The sequence below is a fragment of the Phalacrocorax aristotelis genome, chromosome 12 (assembly GCF_949628215.1).
Source record: "Phalacrocorax aristotelis chromosome 12, bGulAri2.1, whole genome shotgun sequence".
NCBI classification, from domain to species: Eukaryota; Metazoa; Chordata; class Aves; order Suliformes; family Phalacrocoracidae; genus Phalacrocorax; species Phalacrocorax aristotelis.
Genome location: NC_134287.1, coordinates 156484 through 175848, shown reverse-complemented (window position 1 = coordinate 175848; position 19365 = coordinate 156484). Strand labels below are relative to the sequence as shown.

General features: G+C 41.0%; 1 protein-coding gene across 9 annotated transcripts in view; it reads right to left on the bottom strand.

Moving 5' to 3' along the window:
- The window catches only part of USP54 (ubiquitin specific peptidase 54), a 102528-nt gene extending 91178 nt beyond the window's left edge, over nt 1-11350 (bottom strand). For 6 of the 9 annotated variants that reach the window (XM_075107954.1, XM_075107960.1, XM_075107961.1 and 3 more), the window contains exon 1: nt 11241-11350. The gene's annotated coding sequence lies outside the window, so the exon portion shown is untranslated. The remainder of the gene's footprint in view (nt 1-11240) is intronic. The other 3 variants (XM_075107958.1, XM_075107963.1, XM_075107962.1) reach the window with 3 other exon arrangements.
- Nucleotides 11351-19365: the final 8015 nt, after the last annotated feature.

Here is a 19365-nt window from a genome sequence, read left to right as displayed (position 1 = left end):
CATTGTGCTTCTAAAGCTTGACTTGTACATAAGTCCTGCCACCACATCCCTGAAAAGGCAGAACTTCAAAAAAATACAGCAATAGAAGACAAGAAGAGCAGATGGGAAGGGAACAAGGGGACTGCAACAGGTGCCTTTGTATCATAAGTGATTATGCATTATTTCACAATACTATTATCTGGAGAGCAAAGAAATTATGAGGTAACAGCTTTAAAAACAACTATAGACACACAAATATACTATACATGACAAATTGTAGAATTCCCTACCACAGAACCCTGTCAATTTCAATTCAATTTGCTTCAAAAAGACTACACTTATTAATGGAGGACAGGCCAATCAGAGGCAATTACAGATTATTACCTAGATCCAGTTCAGGAAACCCCTAAGCTACTGAGAGTTGGACAGATAAAAAACCAACAAGGGAAGACATCTTAGACGTGCCGCCTTCTTTCATAATCTTTCTGTATGCATTTTATTTAGCCCATAGTTGACACTGCTTGACCAATAGAAATCATGTAAGCCTAGCCAAAAGCCCTTCTTAAAAAAAAAAAAGCCAAACCAAATTATAAAAAAATACAAAACCAAAAAAACCACATTACAAAAACCCAACACTTAATGAATAAAAAGCCATAAAAATTAAGACAAGTAATCACCAATTGATTGTTGGGGACAAAGAATAAGAAAAAGTCAACTGAAAGAACAAATTTTAAATAAGACAACCAGAGAAGAGCACCAAGCAAAGTTTCTTCCTTTATTAACCATTCTGCCCATTGTCAACTATCAGCCTACCAACACAGAAAGACAATAAAGGAGGCATGATATTAAGTCCAAATATATTAAGTCCAAATATACAAACCCTAGTAGCAACAGGTATATGCCTAAACTAAAAAAACAACCGCCTAGAAACCTGCCATAAAATTGACAGAAAGAAGGAGAGAACCCCATAAAGCTGAAAAAACCAAGTGATTCTTGGGAACAATCAATGAAGATAGTTGGGTGGCAGAAATTAAAAGATTCAGAAATGTAAAGCGCGTGAGCTGGAGGCGAATGCCAAACAGAGCACCTCCTTACCAATTACCACCACAGTAAGAAACTGGGCTAAGCAGATTCTGAGTCTCACTCAGCATGGCAGTTCTCATGTTTTTCACTGAGAAGGCCAGGAAGACCAAATACGATAAGCCAACTCAGTACTAAGGCTCACATACGTCTGAAACCAAAACACCACACTCAGGTTCTTCTGTATTTTCCTCTGTATTTTTCTTGTCTTTACTGCAAACGATCTGAAAGAGCTAAGTGAGCAATGTCATTCTACTTTATCAGAGGCAGATCTTGCATAAAGTATAAACATGCAAGGTACATAGATTTATTTTCCCAATTACTTACATAATAGATATTGTTGCTTTTTATTAGTACATCTTCCACATTTATACATTTCAAAAATACACACTAATACTTTGCGTAGCAATTCTACCTAATTATCTCTTCTACTAGGCAGAGCTATATCTCTGATCAAAACATAACTAAATATGCAGTCAAGTGACACAACATCTGTATCATTTATAACACAAAGCTTTCAGTGCTGGCATCCTGACTTCATCCAGAAATCTGAAGGTACCAGCAAACATATCTTCCTGTTATTTCATTCAGTGGGAATACAAGATTCACAATGCTGAAATTTAAACACATAAGAAAATAGGACTGATTCCAGCTGTAAAAACATCTGCATTTCCAATCCTGGATTACTGCCTAAGGCAGCAACAGCCACTGAAGTCACAGACATTCTCTCCTGGGAGAAACTCCTGTCTACAAGAGACGTTACTCCAGTTGTAGAAGCAGGAGAACAGACATTATTAAAAAGATGACAAATGTTGCTCTATATTGCCCTAGTCTAAATCACATTCATAAGAAGCAGCGATGATGATTTTGTCTTTGTAAGGGACTAGTGAAGGTCAACTCTGGGCTGCTCTAAAGAGGTTGTGGAAAAACTGTTGATCAGCCTCAGCTGCTTCTCAGGGCAGTTGGACAGCAATTTCTCTGCACTCCTTTTCTTCCTGAGCTGATGCCTCTAATTCTTCAGTCTCACGTGATGCCATTCTTACTGAAGGAATTTACTAACCACTCCAAATGATCAGCTCATGCAGTTAAGAGCAAAGAATGCTTAAGAGGAGTGTGATCAACAAGTAAATCAGAATCACAGAATAACTGGGGCTATGAAGAACCCCAGAGGAGGTCTCTAACGTCAGCTGAAAACATGACAAAGAGGTCAGCTCAGGTTGCTCAGGGCTTTATCCAGTTGGGTCTTGAAATCCTCTAAGGACAGAGACTGTACAGCCTCTCATTCAAATGCACGACTGTCCTAACAGAGAAAAAAAAGTCTTCCTTGCAACCAGCTGAAACCTCCCTTGTTTTAATTTATGTCCATAAATTTGTAACATACTTCACATGCTTCCTGATGAAAGTTCCTACTACTTAATGATTTTCACAAACCAAATGAGGACATCAGTGTGACTAGACAATGAAGACATTATCATGTCCTATATAAAACAGAGACCTATTGGCACTCCCATATCAGCTCAATAGGCTGGCATTACACAGAAGCAGTGAAAATTTAGCATATAGAAAACAAGGAATTGCCACTGAAAATTCTCAGAGTTCACCCCAAGAACAGATTTCCATTGTTTTATTGAAGGATCAAAATTTGAGTGTTATTAATACTCAAGGCCCCTTGCAATTACCGACAAGATAAATATGAAAATTCATTCACATCTTTGGATAACAATACAGGCCCTCGCATTTAGCATTCATGTCATTACTCAAATGATTTCCAGACAAGCTGGAATAAGAAGAGGAAGGGAAGCCCATGAACAACCTGGAATATTGTTGCACGTCAGGAAAGAAGCACTATACCTAGCACAACCATTTTCAGACCTGCCAGAGACAGATAAAAGTGAAATAAAACAGTACTAAAACAAATTAGTATTTAATGTTTTCTGCTGTGAAAATCTAAATTAAAAAACATCCCGAGAAGTTTAAAGAGTTTAGGATTAATTAGAAAGCTTGTTTCAGGCTTTGGATTCGTGTTCAAAAGATTTTACATATTTTTAATTTACTGTGGAGACATGAGATAAAATATCTCAAAGGTCAAAATTTATTGATAAATGACCTGCCAATCCAAACTTGTGTACAAACACTACATGCACTACTTATCAGAGGAAAAAAGTGATATAATTTTGTAAATGATACTTGAAGTAATATTTTTCACAGCAGAATTAAGCAATTCAGTTAGGCATGACACTGCAACAGTCATGCATTTTCCACCTTTTCTGTCCCAAAACCTCATATATTCCTTTGCAGAATAATCCTGAAAAATATGATCTTGCTAGTACTGCTGCTTCTGCCTAGAAATGTTCCTGGAGCTACAATCAGAAAAAGCAACTTCCACTTGAAAATGTCACTCTCGATCCTTAGTCCTGAGAAGCTCTCTGTTCTTGGAGAGGTGACAAGACTCCACTGTTTTCTGTCACTGAATGCTGCCAGTTCCTACCAGAGCAAGAACCAAATACAGTGGAATTGCCCAGGTACCTTTCCAGGCTGCAGCTGTGATAACAAACAAGCAGAGGAGAGCCCATCACAAGCAAAAAGTAAACAGAGAAAAACACAAAGGAGAGGTGGTAAATGGCTTAATTTATGTGATAATTATACTGCTGAATATGACTGCTATAATTATTAACAACAGTAAATGGACTGACTGAAGAAATACATTACAAAATTGATTTAACTTTCTATCTCTCCCAAAAAAGAAGAGCCCTTTAAGAAAATACATTTGCACAACAGAAGTTATTTCTTCTCGAAAGATGGCTATCTCCATATCAAACCTACAGTCTTAAACCCAGCTATCTAAAAGAAGATAATATAAATATCTTATTGCTAATAGGAAAGTTATATTCTTTCCTTGCCCACTCTCTCCTAAAACAATACATTTTAAGAAGAATGTCTAAAACAATGTTTTAAAAAGCTCCTCTGAAAAATTTGTGGAACTTGTCTAGCTTTGAGAATTTAAACAAATTAGGAGCACCTTAAAAACATTGTTTTCAATGAATACTGTTGTTCATCCTGCAGCACTGCCAGGATCGTAATGCAGCATTCTTTCCTTGCTCTGAGAAAAATTAATATATTTTAAATCTATCAAGCATCCATAATCCAAGGATCCTAAAGTTTTTGTTGGCAATACCTTTTTTAACATACTTCAAAAGTATTCACAAAAACTCCCCAGATATCATCTATTACAATGCAAGTACTGCATAGATTTGTTGTGCATTACAATGTCCATAACAGACATCACAGAGAATGCTGCAGTTTACTAATCACAAGTTTTATGAAGCTTTGCTGTCTATTTATTACCATGCCTCACGTACAGTATAATGGAAACGTTTTAGGGAACAGGCAGAGTATATAAATTAACACTATTTTGTTTTAAAGAGTTTTCTCTCCCTTTCCCCCACCATGACCTATTTTCTTGAATAACATGCAGACCTAGTGAGGACATTAACCTGTTTCCATGTCACAGTACAGCTCATGTACCGATATGCTGAGATGCATTAGCTGCTGTTTATTGATCCATTTTTAAGTTAATTCTGCTGGGATACCAGCTGGAGGATCAGAAAGTCTTTTGCTATCCTCTGCTTTGTGACACACTTTACTGATGCCCAGAATACATTTATTTTAACATTTTGTGGAAATACTTACAGCAGAAAATTCCTCCTCTTCAAACAGACTTCCACATCTGAATCACTCTTACATATTTTTAGTCCATTCATTATTTTCAAAAGTAAAAATGTAATAAATCACATACCATTTCTTAAAAATAAAAAACATAAGAATTAAAATTCCCCAAACATTACCTACTACGAATACTGATTTATGTTTTTCCAAGTATTAGAAATGAACAAGCTAGCCAGTCTTCACTGAAGAGTATAAAATGCCAAAACAAGTTTCATGTAGGTTGGGGGGGATGGGGGTTGAGAAGGGGAAAGCCAATTTCCCCTTGATTCCCCACAGGGTTATCATACGTGAACTGTTCTTCCCTCCCCGCCTAGCACATGGTGTATACCTCTGTATAAATTTTAGTGAGCCAAACCATACCATAAAAAAGAATTCTAGACAAGACACTAATATGTGATCATCATTTATTACAGTTCATCCTACCTGCTTCTGCCTTTAGCATTATTAACCTTTGAACCAGCAATTTCTTATTGCCTCTTTGCAATGTACATACTCATAAAAACCTACCTTTGCGTCAAGAAGCTTTTATACCATTTTGTAAGCTTGACTACATTTTAAAAATAGATGTCGACAATAAACCCACATTCACTGTTCTGATTTAAACAGGATGGGAAAGCAGATGAGCTTTAACTGTCTGAATTTCCGGAGCTGTAAAAGATGATGAGGGAAAATAATTCCAAAAGCCAAGCTTCTAGCTTTCAAACTCAAGGACTGCAAGTTTGACCAAATCCATGCATCAAATCAGTTATGGCAGAATGTAACAAGCCAGGGCCTATTGCAAAATGATTAAGCAAAGGATCACCAGGGTTCACGTCCTCTCTCAATTTCAGATTCAACCACAACTTAGTGAGGATTCCATTCAACCACAATTCAGGCTTGGAGAGATTCAAAAGAAAGAAACATTTACAGTCTCTATCTACGAGTTTTAAAAACCTTATTTCTCCAACTCTCAAAAAAAAACCCAAAGATTCAGACATTTTGCTTTTAATTACAGAACCCGTGGGAAATGAGTGAAATGCAATCAAAGGAGTAGGGAAAAAATTACAAAACAGATATGGATCACATCCTGTATACTAGAAATGCTATGCAAAAAAGGAAGATACTGCTCTAAGTGGGATGCTCTAATTGAAAAAGCAGGAGGAAACAAATGGGACCAAGGACACAGACAGCATGATCACAAGACTCATTTCATCAGTAACTAGGCAGCAAATTATTTTTATTGCTCACAGAAGCATCTGACCAAAAGCATTTTTCTTCCAACACCTTTTGATTCAGTTGGCCAATTTCCAATATCTTGAAATAAAAAAAAATAGAAATCCAAAAATAATTATGTTCCTATAGATGACATGAAAACTGATGGTCAGGTGGAGGAAAAAGACCCTTTTTGGCACTTTTAGCGAGGGGGAAGTAGGAAAATTCACCTCATATATTTGATTTGGCAGCAGGTCAATCAATACAGACTATCCACAGCACCGTCCCTTGATATAGAAGAGAATGGGATGAAAGATTGGAGGAGAAGAGATAAGCAGAAAAAGAGACAAGCAGAAAGAGAGACAATCCAAATACATACATACAAATGTAATTTTTTTCATTTCTGCAGCTCACAGAAACTGTGACCTGCAGACAGTAACTTGTTCTAATACCCTTACAAACTGAGAATAACTGGACAAGTATTTACATTTTGTGACCTACTCCTGTTAGGTAGGTTGCCTAGAAACATCTTACCTCAGAATGAATGGAAAAATGGATTTTGTTGAATCCATTTTGTGAAATCCATGGAAATAATTTTCCATTAAGCTTTACAGCATTGAGCACAAGGAAGATACTTAATGAAGAACACATGAAGTAGACATGTTAATATACTCTGAAAAGGCTTCCATAGACAAATACGAACCTGGATACAACATGCAGAAGTGTTGGTGGGATGACTCAGCTTCTAATGATACTTAAGTTCATTTTCTTAGCAGCAGCCTAAGGTTATTAATAACTCCCAGTATGCTACTTAAAGTTGTGTATTCATTTTCCTGTTAATGGTAGCAATAGGTTCTTCATTAATGGCTTTAAGATAATGCTGGGTTTTGCCATATGGTTGGATTATTTGAGGGTTTCTCATGAAAAGCCAGAGGGTGTAAGAAATTGTTGCTATATTTAACTTCAATGTCCTCACATGTGCAGCAAACAATTGGAATGGACACTGTTCTGCTATTTACAAGTGCAAATGATGCTCAATATTTACTGCATGTTCTGTTTAAGAGGACTAAAGGGACTTTAAACAAGAGAACATATGGATAGATCAGAGGATTGGTAATGCAATACTGAGCTTTTCACCTCTAGGTCATTGGTTAAAATATAAACTGTTCAGTAATGAAGGCAAGCTATTATCATCTGACAGGTCTGGCCTTTGCAAATAGATCCCCATCAAACTTAAAACTCACCATTACAGTTTGCATTCCTGAAAACAACTCCACCCCGAAAAGTAACAAAAAGTTGAACAGAGGCGGTAGTCTCTTTTTCCTCAGGCATCATGGCGTCATCTCCAGACCAGGATTGAGGGAGAGTGGCAGAGTAACAGTGAATATTACACCACCAGTAACACAGCACATCGTTCTGCAGATCAAGATTGCATCTGCCTCTCAGATACCCAATTATAATTACCTCTGTACCAGAACGAAGCTTTCAGGTTTTTAGTAATAACGAAAGAAGACAAGACACAAGAGACATCAATATGCAGGTTTAAAAACTGAAATTTCACAGTTCTGCTAAAAGATTTCTTTGGATATCTTGTTCAAAGATGCATTTCATAAGGCTGAAAGTTTTGAATAAAATGGTCACAGTGTTCTAGAAAAGGAATACCAAATTTAATATTCATTTTGTTATTATGTACTTGTAGCCAGAATGTTTAAACAACACTTACAGTAGCAACATATAAGAATTCTGAATTAAACCGATTTGCAGGAAATACAAAAGAATTTATTTACAAGTTACTATGAATGACACTAGAGAAGTCATGGGTGTACAGTATTTCTTCACAGCTGTGTTAGACAGAAAATGTTCGGATTAGTCCATAACAGCACATAACTTTCTGCATGCTTTCATAATTCGAACAATGATGGGTTTAAGCCTGAAAACTATAAGCCTAGTTTCTTCCTTTGCCTCTTTATAGTTTGGCAATAATCACAGCAAGTACTCTCTTTAGGGCACTAGACAACAAAAACTACTGGAAGTTTTATACTCTGTGAACAAGAAACATTACTTCTAACATTTAGGACTACAACAGAACACATACTGCTCACAAATCTTGGAAAGCGTGGAAAAAAATAAGTTAAGTAAGAGCTTCCTGCCTTCCTTGCCGGTTCCTTGGTTTTTACTAAGGTGTTGATAACATACCGAAGTTTTTCCTTCCTTTTCCAACAACTCCAGAAATCGAACACTTTAGGAAACTTTAGGAAAGCCACAACACATTAACTTCGCAACTGACTGACCACACATAAGTTTAGCAAGCTGAATGATTGAGCTGGCAAGTAGTCTACTGCTATAAAATCAGAGCAGCAGAGACAAGTGAAACCCTAGTTTGGCAAAACACCAGTCCTGCGTCCCATAGACAACGCCGGTGAGATCTACCCAAACCTGTTAGCTTTCTCAGGTCACAGAACAGGAAACCCCATGCATCAAGTAAGCTAACAGAGCAAAAAGAAAGAATAAACTGCATGCTAAACTTGCATGTCAGGAGACACAATAAAAGACCTATATATTGGAAAGTGTCCAGGCTGCAGCTAGGGGATGGTTCCTCCTAGCTGTCTCACACACAGGGTGCAAGCCTAGAAAAGGGGACTGCCTAAAGATGAAGGCAGAATCTTAAAGACTGAAGGCTACCTCTTACTTAACTTGCAGTTAACAGGAATGAGAGATCTGTGCAAGACGATAAAAATTCCTTCACAGTCAGTAACAAGGTTGCTTGCTGCTCCCCTCTGCCATCAAACACTGCGTATCTGTGCTAGGGAATGACCTTCAATGACAAAAATGAACAATAACTGTGGAATCATAACTGCAGCCACTGCTGATAGAAAGACATTAAAAGGCAAAGTTTAGACAAAGACAAGAAGCGGAGTATTTCAGAGAACAAATTAAACTGTTTGAATAAATGTGGGTGGAACATATGTTAGGAAACTGAAGGACGTGTAAGGGATTTAGATTTTAGAAGGTTGCATGAGAAAAATGAAAAGACTAATGAGTTCTACAGGTGCCAATAGGCACATTTATTATGAGACATACTTCTATTGGTTCTGAACAGTAGGTAAGCAGACTTTAAAAAACAATAGCTGTGACTTCTTATTATTCTTTCACACTTTAACCTCAGTTTTCTTTTTACATCACATGCTGCATTCTGTATAGTTGCACCAAAAGTTATTCAGGACAGCCACAACTGTTCTTTATATAGATATGCTTACAGATCACTAAAACGCAATGGAGACTAAATTCTGATTGGTGTGGATAGAACCTACTATAACTACAATAATGTGATACTTAAGAGCTCTGCCACTATTCTTTTCTCTCTAGGTAACAAGGTTTTTGAAGCTCCAGACTGGAAAATAAACACACTTTCTCTTCTATGTACTCTCCATGAAAATTCACATAAGAAGGCTTAATGCCTAATAGCATCAACAGGACTGCATAAAGAAGGATTTAAATTCTCATCCATTTTAATGAAGTCATGACTACAGTCTCAAAATAGACTGTTAACCCAGAACATAGAGAAGAAGTGACATGATTTTTACCTGCAGTGACTGAAAGAGATGAACTGGAATGCCTTTACAGCTGCCACTAGCATAAGGAAAGCAAAATTTCTACATTCTCGGGGCGGGGGAAGGGAAAGTTCCTATTTAAATCAGTCTGATAAGCAGCATGCTTGATTAGATATACTCTTAATTAGGCACTGGAATAGAATTTAAAGAGTATCCTGTCTAGGGAAATTATCATTATTTCTATCACTGCCTAAATGAGAACAGATTTCAACAGACTCATTCAAATACATTTTTGGTAATTATTTTTAAAAGCTGTCATGTTCAAGGTGTGTATTACCTCACCAGTTATTTTTTCAGCACAGCACAGCAGTACTTTCGTTTCCTCTGAAAATAAACACAAGACCGTCTATGTTGCTATTGTTGCACTTGCCGTTGTTGCCATTGTTTTCCAAAGCTGCTATTTAATGTCAAGTATATTCCAGCACAAAACCTTTCAGTCAATTCTGAAGAGTAGTACAAGCTTAGAGAGGTTTGTTTTCAGTGCATACTTCTTTCTTTCAAACTGCATGAGAAATTACACAACTATTTTTCCTCCCATTTCATATGCATATTTTTTCCATGATTATAACACTCAGGATTTGTTCTGAAATCTGAAAAGCTCTCTGAATTATTTTCACACACACGATCAGCCACTGCAATACTTTCAACAATTTCACTCAGCTGAAAGACTGACAAGCCATTGTGCCTGTAACTTTCTGGAAGCAGAAAGTATATATTGTTATGGTTTCTATTTAGGGCTGTAATCCTCACGAATTCTCACTCATAATCCTCCTACTGAACGAAGGGTTTCAAGCAAAATCAGATCCTGGAAAAGCAGGCAGCTTCTGCTTTTTTTAAAGAAGAAAAATTACGTGCTTTTGCCTACATTGGGCCAACATAGTAAATATAGTACAATAACCGAGCAACTTGTTCTACTCAAGAGCTTCTACGCAAGTTTAACTTTTAATGGCAGTTGATCGCGTCCGAGCTATTAACCAACATAACACAGTGTCAGTGATACGACAGTGATTCAAAGATCCCTGCTGATAAAAGACCTTTTCAGCCTCCAGTATCCTCCTCTTCTCATACCTGCTACCGCTTCCCGCTCTCAAAGCTGACCCGCTGTGGGCACGCGGACGGGGCCCTGCGCCCACAGCTGCGCCGGCGGTCGGAACGTAGGGCCACGGCCGAGCCCCAGCACAGGAGCCCTGCGGACCACAGCCTGTCCACGCATGGGCTGGCTACCCCACCACCAATGGAGGCCGGGCCGTGTGGGCACACGGCGCCGCGCTGTTTCACAGAGCTGGGAGGGTCGCTCCGCACACATGGAACAAGCAACCCCTTAACGGTTGGTTTGGGCTTTTGTTTGTTTGTTTGATTTCCCCTCCGGGGACGGGACAGGAGGAAAGAAGCCTCAAGGACTCCCGAGAGAGGCGGATCCGGAGTTCCCGCCGCGCCCCGCAGGGACACGGCCGCTGCCGGTAGCGCGGCACGACCTTCTCCCGGCCCCTCCAGCAGCCCGCCGTGCGGCGGAGGGGAGCAGTCCCTCCCGTCCCGCCGCTGGAGCCACAGCCCCGCTACCGCCCGGCGCCGCAAGGGCTAGGACGGCTCCAGACAATCGCACGGAGACCCCGCTGAGGTGGGGGGAATGGTGGCGGTGCGGTGAGTCCCTACCTGCTGGCGTCGGGTCCCGCAGCGGCGCGCAACGTCCGTCCCAGCCCCTAGCCGCCCTCAACCCCCGCTGCTATAGCTACGGGGAGCCGCGGCAACGCCTCTCGCGAGAGGCGCTATCTTCCCGCGAGAGCCACGGGCTGCGCTGGTGGGGACGGCTGTCTCCTCTCGCGAGATGGTTGAAGGAGTCCAGTCAACTCAAGTCAAGTTCGGGCTGGCCCGGTGTCTCCCTCGCCATTTCTCATTCCCTTAGCCCAGGGCAGGGGAACCTTCCCCCAGGTAGGGGCGCTTCGGAAGGCAGGTGGCATAACTTGATGTCCCGCCCCAGAAGTGGCGAGAGGTCTCTGGTGTGTTTGACTGGCCTCCTCGTTGAGAGGCAGCCCGCCGCGCTGACCCCAGAGCCGGCCCAAAGCCAGGACGTAGCTAGCAATGATTTCAGGTGTGTGCGGGGCCGACTGACTCCTAGTAAATCCCCTTGCCCTACGGAGGTGGCGGCGCTGAGGGTGGTTGCCGGGGCCAGGGTGGGGCGGGCAGGCGCAGCGCGGGTGAAGCGCTGCTCGGGGCAGGCCCGGCCCGGCCTTGCTGGGCGCTCACTGCTCGCATTGGTCACAGCGCTGGGGCTGGTTTCACCCAGAGCAGCTTTGCACGGTTCAGTGCCGTGAGCCCATACAGCAGAGCTTGCTCAATAGAGGTGCCTAGGTAGAAATACCTTTTTATTGCCAGAAAAGAAATCGGTGTGCTTGCAGAGTGTGTATAATCTCTTACAATTGCAAAGCATGGGCTGTGACAGCTGTGGGATATAGAATCATAGAATTATTAATGTTGGAAGAGACCCTTAGGACCGAGTCCAACTGCCAACCTGTCACTTCCAAGTCCACCGCTAAACCATATCCTCAAGCATGATGTCTACCCTCCTCCTTTTGAATACCTCCAGGGATGGAGACTCAACCACCTCTCTGGGCAGCCTGTTCCAATGTTTGACAACCCTTTCAGTGAAGAAGTTTCTCCTAATATCCAGCCTAAACTTCCCCTGGCACAGCTTGAGGCCATTTCCTCTTGTCCTATCCCTTGTTACTAGGGAGAAGAGACTGACCCCCGCCTCACTACAACCTCCTTTCAGGTAGCTGTAGAGAGCGATACGGTCTCCCCTCAGCCTCCTCTTCTCCAGACTAAACAACCACAGCTCCCTCAGCTGCTCCTCATAAGACTTGTTCTCTAGACCCTTCACCAACTTTGTTGCCCTTCTTTGGACATGCTGCAGCACCTTGATATCCTTCTTGCAGTGAGTGGCCCAAAACTGCACACAGTACTCAAGGTGCGGCCTCACCAGTGCCAAGTACAGGGGCACTATCACCTCCCTGCTCCTGCTGATACAAGCCAGGATGCCATTGGCCTTCTTGGCCACCTGAGCACACTGCTGGCTCATGTTCAGCTGGCTGTCAACCAACACCGCCAGGTCCTTTTCTTCCAGGCAGCTCTCCAGCTACTCCTCCCCAAGCCTGTAGCTTTGCATGGGGTTGTTGTGACCCAAGTGCAGGACCCGGCACTTGGCCTTGTTGAATCTCGTACCGTTGGCTCCGGCCCAACGATCCAGTCTGTCCAGGTCCCTCTGTAGGGCCTTCCTGCCCTCCGGCACATCGACGCTTCCACCCAGCTTGGTGTCATCTGCAAACTTACTGAGGGTGCACTCAATCCCCTCATCCAGATCATCAGTGAAGCTATTGAACAGGACTGGCCCCAACACTGAGTCCTGGGGAACACCACTCATGACCGGCCACCAACTGGTTTTGGCTCCATTCACCATTACTCTCTGGGCTCAGCCATCCAGCCAGTTTTTAACACAGCACAGAGTGCACTTGTCCAACCCGTGAGCAGCCAGCTTCTCCAGGAGAATGCTGTGGGAGACAGTGTCAAAGGCCTTACTAAAGTCCAAATAGACAACGTCCGCAGCCTTCCCCTCATCCACTAGTGGGTCATCTGATCATAGAAGGAGACCAGGTTAGTGAGGCAGGACCTCCCTTTCATAAACCCATGCTGGCTGAGCCCAATCCCCTGGCTGTCCCGCATGTGCTGCGTAATGGCATTCAAGATGACCTGCTCCATGACTGGAGCCAAAGGTAACTGGAGCCAAAGGTATGACTGGAGCCAAAGGTAACAGTCCAACGCATTCATGTCTAGCCAAAGTTTACTTCCAGCTTATGTGAGAGCTGGGCTTCCTCACAGGTTAGAGCCATGACATCATATGTTCAACATCATCCATCCAAGTACTTCAGGTGTGAATTAAACCATCTGAGGATCTGGGAAAATTTGAGTAAGACCTTTTACAGTTGATTTTCTGAACACTAGACAGTGTGTCAAATTAATATTAAGCTCGCATTCCCTGAACTGCACCAGCTGCATATTGCAATATGTGATTTTCCTGTCACTGGTGCAGAGTCCTGGTAATACTAACACTGCTGTACTGGTATTTTTGGTGGTATCCAAGAAACACATTTCAAGCCCACTGAAATAAATGGGTCCGGTCCTGTGAATTCAGGATCATTCATGTAGAGAGAGTCTGAAGATGAATGGGGGGACGGCCATTTCCATGAGCAGTTGGTATCTCAGTGCTAGCACCCTGGATAAACAACAAAATTACTCAGACTGAAACATGAAAACATGAAGGCTTTCTCTTTTTTACACTTTCTTTTCTGCCTTTGTATTTCAGTGTACTGACATCTGAGAGACACGTCTTTTGTAACAATCCTTAAAGGAGTGCCACCAGCTTTGTAAGTTGTGGAGGAAGTTCTTTTTATCCAGTTGTTGAGCCCCATTTTTACATGTGAGTGAGTGACTTGGTGCATAATGTTCTGTACCTAAAAGATCTGTTTCTGGGTGCCAGAATGACCAGCTTTTCTGATAATCCAGGTATACTGTCAGTGGTATACCAGATGCATAGAGTATGCCTGGAGGACTGGGACTACCTTTTGCTCTGCCCAGAGCAAACACTTAAAGCATATTGTTTGTATATATGGGTGTCTGTAATACTGTTTGTGCTGCAGCTGTTAATACGGCATTTCTAACACCTCTAATACAAAAAAATGTTTGTGCATTTGGAAAAATGCTTGTTTTACTTGTTGTGACTTCCCATCCCATTTCAATCTTTTGCTTTGGGCATCAAGCCAGTCATACTGGGGGAGAGAGCAAATGAGGAAGGCCTCAAGCCTCTCTTAGGGACCAAAGATAATTAAGAGAAACGTTTAGAGATAGCTGATATAATGAAGCCCTGAATCCGTGCTAGCTTCAGGCCCATTAAAGTATGGCTGTTTTTATAATAGAATATGGAAGTAATTACTCATCTGAGCCAGGCACTGAGAAGTTTGATTAAAGCGTTCTGTAGTGTAATTGAATTTGTATAGCATCTGTGAGCAGGGGAGGTCCTGTGCTATAAGGCCCATAGGCTGTCCGTAGGCTGGCCAGCCAGAAAGTTTCTCATTCGTTTGTTCCTACTTCCAGGGGCCATTTTGTTTTCCCTGCGGTGAATGATGTATAATGAGATTGTTGCTTAAGGCAGGAACTTGCCCAGTAAGAAGGGGAAGTCTGCAGAATCCTTATTTAACCTTTTGTGTAGAGGGCTGTTTTGGAGCACAAATAAAGCATTACTTAGTTGGTAGTCTTTCTCACTGCTGTTCGTGGCCTTCTTGTATGTTTTTTTTCTCCCCAGCTACAGATGCAGGGATCTGGAGTAAAACAGTGGTGCTGCCCTTGGCTCATATCTGAACCTGGGAAAAGTTGAGACCTTTGTCAGCCTTTCATAGTATGGTTGTGCCTTCCCTGACCAAATTTCCCCAAAATAAGTGTTCCCAGTAAGCCTTGTAAGAGCAAAGAAGAACAGCTATTTTGGTTTGGCACTAGAAGAACAACTTAGAACCATAAGTTAATCTTGCCTTATTTATGCATTATTTTGTTCACTGTGGATTTTTGAAAGGCAAATGTTCATTGTAACTCTGGCTAGAGCTATACCTATAACTTCTTCCTGTTTTTTAAAGGGTAGTTGCCCCTGTCTGCAAATTTATTTGTGTCAGTTCTCCGTGGAAGTACATCAGATTAATTTTCTTTAGATGAAAACCAGACTTTTAAAATAAAACCCCTTTGCAAAAAACATTTTGTAGTTTTTAATTGTTAATCAAAAGGTCAAAAAAAAGAGGCTGCAGGTTTTCTTCAAAAAAAGTTGGAAAATGTGCATTAAAAATTTTTTTATAAATAATGTTTCTAAAAAGTATAATTGAAAATTAAAGGAAGAGTTTATGTTTGAGAATTTGTTTATTAAGCTGACTGGAGTTTAGGCTGTGTTTAAGGGCATTGCTTCAGAGTGGTTTATGTAGTTTTCTTCCCTTTACTACATGTGTTAATTAGCACAATATATATCTGAGCAAGTACCTGCACTCATTAAAGCATCATGTAAGCTGTACTGCAAGCAGAAGATGATCATCTGAGAGAAGATGACACTGTGCATTAAGTACAAAGAGAGCAAGAGGTACAGCATAAAGGCACTGCTAATTACATAAGCTGAAGGGACTTTTACTAGTACATGAATATAATTAATAGTGTCTCAAATCCCACATACTCAGCAGTTCACAAAAGTTGTAGGGTTCCATGAAATGTGCACAATCTTCTTTCTCCGTGTGTCTGCAAATTTTTCTTGATTATCTGTGGTCCTGGTCAGGCACACCTCCAAGACAGAAAGGCAACTTGTCTGAACTAGTTTGTAACCTGCAGTTTGAGGATTTGAGCATAGATGAGATTGCATATAAATGTATTAATGTGCTGTGAGCCGGCAGACTGGCTTGCAAACTTTTCTAATACTCATTCAAGAGCAAATAGCATATGTGCTGCTGATGGGCAGCAGTGGACCCCATAAGTTGCCAGAGAAGTGCTAACAACAGCCTGTGCCAAGTGGCAGTCCATTGGAAGTGGGGTGTTTGCCAGATGATCACACCTGTGGCAGTCGTCTGTTGTAGAGAACCTACACTTGCAGACATGCTAAGCAGAAAAAATACCTTGGTGCAGTGAATGTTCAAGCCACGTGCCACAAGTCAGTACTTCCCATGGAGGGACAGCCACGTACAGACCTCTGCTCCATAACAGAATGATCGTGTTCAGGCTCTTGGCTGTCTGGTGTCTGCCATCGTGTATAAGAGAAGTGAATACAGTATGATTTTAAAAAAAGTTAAACAACACAAAGCCAATATTCCCCTAACAGCCCGAAACTGTTCCAGATTTTATTTCAGAGAGTCACTAAGCCTAATGACAAAGCCATCTCCTCTAAATGCTCTGTCAGTAAGAACATCAAATGTAATTCCCAGATGTTAGTTGTATGAATTATATCATCACCACTAATGGCAAGCTGCTGACATGAGCTAGACGATTATGAGATGCAAACCCTTTGATTAGGGAATACACTGCAGTCAAAGGGAAGATTTTCTGCACAACACAGAAGCATACCAACTGTGCTCCTACCTGCTGAATATTTATGCCATCGGTTATAACTTCAGTATGGCTTGGATTCTTTATCATACATGTTGCCTTATATGAGAGAAACAATTCAAAGCTTGGAAACTGTAAAATAATATTCCTAAAAATGACACTGCAAATAATTAAAAGTGTAAGAACTTTTTCTTCTGAATGAAAGATCTGAATGTCACAAAATCTATCCAATCTGTTTTTCATGGGACAGCCCCTCTCTATTAAATGGATTTTTGGCTGCTGTTCCATGAAGTTTAAGCTTAATATCCAGTACATCCTGTATGAGGGAACCATAGCCTGCCTTTACAAGAGGATGGGATCAATAATTTGTTAGTTCTATTTTGTCTCTAATTATGATGATCCTGCTTAAAAACAGATGACTGAGTTTCCATTCTGTAGCTCCTAGTATGTGGGGGAAATCCACTGTAATTAAATTTTAGAAAATCCTCTTATTCTCAATATAAATAATTCTCTGACATAGGCTATTCCTCTGAGTCTACATCATAGCGCAAGGAAAACAAGGAGCAGGAGCAGATACTTACTTCCTCTTAAATATTTGATCATTTTGGACAAACCTCTGCCCCGAATATGGTAACTGCAAGCCTCACTGCAATTAGTTATCTTTGAGGCAGAGTTTGGATTACTGATTTTTCTCACTTTTAACGTTACTTTGGGTAATGACTAAACTAGCATGTGTCTTAAGCTAAGCTAACAGCAAGACAATAGTCTGAATTGTTCTACAACGTGTAGTGTTGTATTTCATTTCTCATTTTTTTCTAGAAACAAAAGCACATAAATACTGCTTTGAGATTGAAAGTGTACTCGCAAAAGAAGAGCTATATGCCTCATTAAGCAAATTTACCAAAACTGAAGGATCCTCTTAGCTTACAAGTATGAATATTATTAATAATTACAGTGATACAGTACGAATTCCAAGAACATTGCAACTTTTTATCCCCATTTAGGGTTTGGGATAGTGGAGCACACAGACAAAAGCTCTTGTCCAACGGTGTATTATGAACCGGGGAACTTTGGGTATATACCCAGTCCTTTGACCTACTTCCTGCTGCTGCCTTCCTTGTATGCGGGAACTTTGAAACTACACCACCAGAGAGCACTGTGCTCTTTCAGCACAGTATTTCTTACGTGCATGTTTAAGAACAGACTTTATTTAGCCTTTTTTTAATGCTCCAGTAGAACTCAAATGATTGTTGTGATTATATTGGAATTCCCAAACGTTTTGGTATCATTGCTGTGTGCATCAATAGCCCTTATCTGCCCTGACCAGCCTCACCTGGGACCTTCACCTCACTTATGGCCCAGAAACACCATTTAAACTTAGTCCTGGGCTTGAGGTCCTATTCTGAGCTATGTCGTAGGGGTGCTGGCCTGCACTCTTGTCTCCTGGGTGGACCTGAGACCTGGGCTGGAGCTAGCCTGTCTCCTAGATGGACTTTGGACCCACAGTGTAGCTTGTGTCCAGCCCTGTCTCCTTTTGCTTCTGACCAGACTCCCTGGATTGCCCCCGTGCTTGATTCATCCCCTCACCATGTCTGGGATGATTGATGGACCATGTCACCAGCGCTCAGCTCTGCCTGCTGTGCTCAGCTGTGGTGGGCTTGTGTGCTAGTTGGTGAGGGCACTGCCTGTGCTGGGCTTGCCTGGAGCTCACCCGTCATTGGAGCAGCCAGCCCTCTCTGATTCTTGACATGTCTAACTGGCCCATGATCTGGAACACCTGCTACTGAAAACAGACCCTGACATCCAGGTACCAAACTGTCTTGTGTCTGCTGCTCCTGACATACTTGCCATGAAAGCATTGTGTATTTCACTTAAGGAAAACATGTAATTCTGTCTTGTGAGGGTCTAAAACCCCTGTCAGAAAAGGGAAGGCGATAAGTGGCATATTTGATGTAAAAATACTTTGCTTAGTGTCACCTAGTTTTCTCTGAAAACTCTCTCTTTCTGAATTTCTGGCATTCTCTTTGTTGCCTGGATTCTTGTAATATAGTTAGAATACTTTTTGAACTGGAAAAGAAATCCCTCCCCCTTAATTACAATGCAATTGAAAAAGATTTATTAAAAATGTTGTAAAACCCACAGCAACCTTATCTCCAGACAGAGATCACATGCAGAATAAACTCATAGTTTAGTAGAATGTGAGAATTTCCCATTTAAATGTCTTTCACCAGTGAAATTTGCATGTATTTATGTGGAGATTAAAAAAGGAAATCAATGTGGGAAATGTCTTTTCAACTAACTCCTGGATCCATTTTATCTAAAGAAACAAGACACATTTTTCTGAGAAGTTGTTTTCAACTCAACTCCAAATGCTTTGTAGGAACATGTCAAAAAAGACAACCTTTTTCATTTTTGTTGAAATGTTCTTCAGAAGATCAAAGTACCAGCTTAATGTTTTTACGTTTAGTCACAGAACTGAGTTATAGATATTTTTTAATCATTTAATAGGGCATATATAATAAATGTTCTTTAGCAATTTCAGCAGAAAGGTTTAGGGAAACTACTCATTCATTACTTCTGCAGCTTGTTATTATTAGCACAATTTTTAAGAGATGTCAGGGTAACCTTGGCAGTACCTTTTTAAAGGAGTGTAATAAACCTC